Here is a 6,000-nt window from a genome sequence, read left to right on the forward strand (position 1 = left end):
ACGATACCGCTTTTTATACCGACTTTCCTGCATTCGTGCTCGAACTACTGGTGAAATACCCTAACCTAGTTACACTAGATGATTTTAATCTCCCCACAAATCAGGTGTCTATAAAATCTGTTACAAAGTTCCTTGCGCTTATGGCAGACTTAGGTCTTCCCCAGGGGGTCACGACGTCCACGCCATAAGGCGGCAATATACTGGACCTTATTTTCTCCCCGGCCATGTCCCTCAATATAGCTAACCCAGTCCCTCTACTTTGGTCTGACCACTTTATGGTCCCTTTCTCCACAGCTACAAAAAGCCCTCCCTTTGTGCCTAGGAAGCCTGCTATCCTTAAACGCAGCTGGACCAGAGTAAAAAAAAACCTGATCTGTCCTGCTCACTACAAAATCAATGTAACAGAAATGAAATCTGCACCTTATCCACACTGGAAGCAGCCTTCCTTACTACTGCTAACTCCTTGGCCCCGCTTAAACTCTATCAACAACAAACCCAGCCCCCTGCACCATGGTTTTCCCGAGGGTTAAAAGATAGTTAGCTCTGCGGCAGGCAAGCTGAAAGGAAATGGCGCCAAATCTACTTTGGCCAGTCAGTCGAGAATGCCATAAACAAACCTAAGGCCCTGTTAAATCTTGTTCAATCTCTGTCCACCCTCAAAACTGCACACAATGCGGCCCCTCCCTGCCTGGAGTTATGCAATGCCATTTCTACTTTCTTTGTGGAAAAAATTGCCACCATCCGCAACACCATTAAAGCCGACGTCCAGTCAACTTCAAAGGTCCTAGCAGTGACCACACCACCCTCTACTACAGGTTCTTGGTCCGCCTTCCCTCACTTTTCTAATGCGGATGTGCTATCCGCTATTCTAAAACTAAAGTCCGCTTTGCCAGATGACGCCATACCTCTGGCTCTTCTGCCAGAGGTAGATAATCAACTCTATCACCTCAGCCGTTAACACCTCCTTTACGACAGGGGTGATACCCAGTTCTCTTAAACACGCCTTGGTCATCCCCTTGTTAAAAAGCCCTCACTTGACCCTAAGGTGCTGGCCAATTACCGTCCGATCTCCCTTATCCCCTTTCTTATGAAAGTTCTGGAGGTGCTGGTGTCCCCCCTTCTTTCTGCCTTCCTGGAGGAGTCCTACTTTCTTGATCCTTTTCTATCTGGCTTTCGGCCTGGCAGAGGCACTGAGTCCGTACTTAACTCTGTCTTGGGCGACCTGTAGTACCTGACTGATCAGGGCAGTGTCGGGGCAGTCCCGTTATTAGACCTTTTGGCTGCCTTCGACACCGTCGACCATGCCCTGCTTACCTCCCGTCTCTCTGAGGCAGGGATTGACGGCCTAGTGCTAAAATGGTTCACTGGGTTCCTGGCAGATCATTCACAATCTGTATCCCTCCCCCCCCTTTCTGTTCGGTTTTGGTTCATCTATCTTGCGGCATCCCTCAGGGATCAGCCCTGTCCCCTATTCTATTTAATATCTACATACGATATCTCCTGCTCCTTATTGCCTCTCATGGGTTCCGCTTTTATTCCTACGCGGATGACACCCAGTTTTTGGTTCGTCTCGACCTAACCAAAACTGAAACAGCTCTTCGCCTTAGGCATTGCCTTGAGGATTTAGGCATTTGGATGTCACAAAACTGGCTGAAACTAAACGGCAGTAAGACTGAGGTTCTCGTGGTAGGCACATCCAAGCCTCAATCTTTCTGGACCACTGACTTCTGGCCCCCATCTTTGGGGCCTCTTCCTGTACCGGTACCATCAGTACACCATCTTGGCGTGCGGGTCTCAGCCGATTTGACTATGGATGAACAGGTCAGTACGGTATGTAAATCAGGTCACTAAGCTTAGGATCCTCTGCAAGGTCCTTTCGTTTATCCCGGTCAGCAACCAGGCCCCCGTGTTTGCAGCTCTAGTGCTGAGTGTGCTGTATTATTGCAACTCGCTCTATCTAGCACAACCTGCCTACCTGATAGGACGGCTTTAGCTCCTGCAAAATGCTGCAGCGCGTTCTATTCTCCATCCCCCCCTTTGGTGCTCACATGACCCCTCAGTTGCGCCAGTTGCACTGGTTGCCAGTTGCTCAGCGTATCCTGTTCAAGTCTATGTGCATGGTGCACAGGGCCTTTTATGGCAGGTCTAGTTTACTCGTTATCTACCGAGCCGCGCCCTTCGCTTTCAAGGGTCCAGTCGTCTCTCGGTACCTCGCTTTAGATTGGCTCGCAAAGGAGGCCGTGCGTTCTCCGTGGCTGCGGCCAAGTATGGAATAATCTGCCTCTTTCTCTGTGCATGACCACTGACCATCTCACTTTCCGGTGAAACCTGAAAACGTTACTGTTCTAAAACATACTATTCCTGGCCTGACCTTTGTCGGCTTTGCTCCTCTCTTTTTCCCAGCGCCATGATACCTTCGGGTGAGCATGTGCTATATAAGACTCACTAACATAACATATCGTGTTGAAAGCCAATTGCTCACAGTTTGGTATGTCTAACAGTTAGTACTTGGATTCTATCACAGTGAGTGGCCCAAACCAGTGGTTCCATATGTCCAGTAACTGGTCCCACAGAAGCAGAAATCTTCACGCAAGGACGACGACTGTTTAGCTGCAGGCAGCCCTACAGATATGGGGTGTATTGGTCACTTTTACACCCTAGAAATTGGCAAATGCTCACAAAAATACACCAATCGACGTTATTAGTGCTGGTGATTTTAATTTGTGGGCTAATAATCCTCTGGACTATGATGCAGCATCTTTACTACAAGGCGGGATTTATTCAGCATGTTCCCCTTCCTACTCATAAAGGCGGTAACATTCTGGATTGGGCTTTATCGAAAAACCAAAAGTTGGCCCTTATATTAGTGGATGACTGCATCTGGTCAGACCACCATTCTTTGTTCTTTGAGGTGCATCTCCCCGATTTGTCTGATTTAAAAACTCCCAGCCAAATAAAGCATCGGTCCCGTTTAGGAATTGCAGGAAAGTGATGCATCAGGCTTTGGAGCTACCACTTTTACCTTCCTTTGAAGGTAATATTCCTCTTGAGGAGTTTGTTCATCTGTTCAGAACTGCAATGAATCAACCTTTTGACACACTAGCTCCAATGAGATTTGCAAACCAGAAGAAGTTGTCATATCTAATGTATGGTTTACACCAGAAATCTAAAGTGCCAGGTCGTTTAGACGCTAATCTTGCAGTGTACAAACACGCAGCTACATTTTTTAAGTCTACAGTTTTTAAAGCAAAATAGACTGATCTGAATGCTATGATAGAATTGGCGAAATCAAGCCCCAAAGAATAGTTCTCTATTTTAGATGAGTTAAAGGGGACTTTGGTTGAATCCCCAAAGATCACTGACAATGGTGGGTGTCTGTGCATTCATGGTGGCTTTACCCAGAAAACACTAAAACGTCAACAATATGTTTTGGATCATTTTAAAACAGCAGAGATTACAGCTGATGTCATGCCTTCTTCTGGCAATAGAAGTGATTCGAAGGCTGAGCTGTTTGCCTTTTAAAGAGGTATCAGAAAAGAAGGTTATGGATGTGGTACAAAAGTTGAAACCAACTTCCTGTAAGGAGGATATTTTTTCCGCCTCATTAACGATTCTTTTAGGGCCCTGGCACAATGGGTTAACAGATTCATTAACCGCTCATTTCAGGAAGCCCATGTCACAGACAACACTAAAGAGGCATGGGTCACAGTTGATGAAAAAGGAGAACCTTGATCCAACGAAGTGGGTCATTATAGGCCTATCACGAATGTTCCGTGTGTGCTAAAATGATTAGACAAAATAGTATATGGTCAATATCAAACATTTATAGGGCAACAAGATCTTCTTGCTTCGGAACAGTCTGGATTCTGCTCCAATCATGGCCAGAGAATGTCTTTTTGGATCTAAAATCCAATATTGCAGGTATAATTGAGGATGGCAATATGGCACTACTTTTATTATATTCTGCCGTCTTCGATTTAGTCGATCGCACCAATTTGTCGAAAAGACTGATCGAATGTGCACCTTCTGCCGCTTCCTGGTTTCAATCATTTCCCAGACCAAGAACTGCGTATGTGGTAAAAGGGAATGCCCAATCATGCAGAACATCTTACATGTGGAGCTCCACAGGGTTCCTGTCTCCCACCTTTACTTTTTAATATATATTCTTTTATGCGAACTTCTTGTTTCTTTAGGGGTACAGTTAGCAAATTATGCGGGCAATACCCAGATTGTGTTGACGCTTTCTGGTTCCTATACCAATGACTCTGAAAGAGTCAATTAAGTCTTCTTAGCCATGAAATCATAGATGGCTATGACTTTGCTAGCCCTGAATAACTCAAAAAGAGAGCTGCTTATCCTAGGTACCCAACAAAAATGAAAAAACTAGATTCACAGTATAGAAGTTTTTTAATTGCTGGTAATGTAATTGAAGTCTCTGATTCTGTAAAACATTGGGATTTTTTGTTTACTACCATCTGTCCTTCTACAAACATGTTTCTTATATTAATTCCTCCTACTCCTACTTTGGCCACCTGCTGTAGCAGATTCTCCCCAGTCATTCTGAGGCAAATTGAGCCTTAATTGCTGCTGCTATCGTTAACAAGAAACTAGATCACTGCAACAACGTGTTAGTAGGGACTTCTCATACTAACATAGGAAAGCTGTAGGTAACACAAAATGGCACAGTACGGGCTGTTTGTGGCTTGAAGCATCAATCTCGGGTGTCTGAGGCCCAGAGAAAACTTAATTAGCTTCCGGCTGATCAAAGGATTCAGTTTAAGGGTCTGGTTGTGGTCTTTAAGTGTCTCCGGGATGATGCGCCGCCTTCTCTCTCGTTGAGAGTAAAATACTCTAGTTAGACATACCTTACGTTCTAACAACATGACCAGACTTGACCAACCTCAAGTTATTCTTAAAAAGATTGGTGGAGCAAATTTTGATGCCTGAGCACCAGCCTTGTGGAATGCACTTACCACGGACCTCAGAGGCTGTGTCTCAACTGCTCTTTTAAAAAAAGATCTAAAGACATTCCTCTTTGATAGAGAATTGGGTTAAATGTCTTGTTTCTTTTTCTCTGTACACCCTGGCTGACCCTTTCTTGTTTATCTTATTTTTCACTACCTGATTGGAAGAAGTAAACGTGTATATTTCAATACGCATGAATAACTAGTTGCAAAGGAGTAAATATTACAACTTCAATTTTTCAGTAAAAACATTTTTACTCACTTACAAAATACTTTCATTGGGAATAGGGCTTGCATTTGTACTCGCTAAAAATAATGTTCCTCCCTTTAAAAAATAGGGAGTAAAATACTCCCACTTCCAAATCTTATTTGGAGCACTGGCTACTGGTGATCTGCTCTGCTGGAGAGACAAACTAATGCCAGAGCTGGGGTGCAGTGCGGATTTCTGGGAGCTGGCGTGCAGTGTGGATTTCTGGGAGCTGGGGTACAGTGCAGATTATTGGGAACATTATTGGGTGCAGTGCAGATTTCTGGGAATGTAGACTTCGCTTTGTTGAGCATGCTAGTCTGGTTCCTGGAGAAGCAGGCAGTGTTCAGTGGAGGACTTCACTGGGGCCTAATGTTACTTTTGTGTTTATTTGGGCTGTTACTTGCTCCTTTATTTCAGGCAGCAGCCATAGGCCCCAGGCTCCCTAAGTTGCTTTTGATCTCGGTGTCACAAACTTCCACCCATTCATGTTGGGTCCAAGCAGCAATAGGCCTGCCATGATTCTGGGAGCAGTTGATTTGCACATACCTAGCAGAGATTTGCTGTTAAAACAGTCATTGAGAGAGTGCAGGGACCAGCCAAGCTTCCTTTTCTTGAAGACCTCTTTGGTGCTTAATTTTCCTGGGTATAGATAGGGTAATCGTGTAGACGCTCGGTTCATTTTTGTGAGATTGGTGGCTGAGCAACAACTTCTCTTAATCAAAAGTTTGCATCATTGAACCTTGGTAGCCATTCATTCGCTAGGGAGCAGACGCATTCAACTTTCGC

Source organism: Ambystoma mexicanum, chromosome 5p (genome assembly GCF_040938575.1).
Source record: "Ambystoma mexicanum isolate Mex_15411 chromosome 5p, UKY_AmexF1_1, whole genome shotgun sequence".
NCBI classification, from domain to species: Eukaryota; Metazoa; Chordata; class Amphibia; order Caudata; family Ambystomatidae; genus Ambystoma; species Ambystoma mexicanum.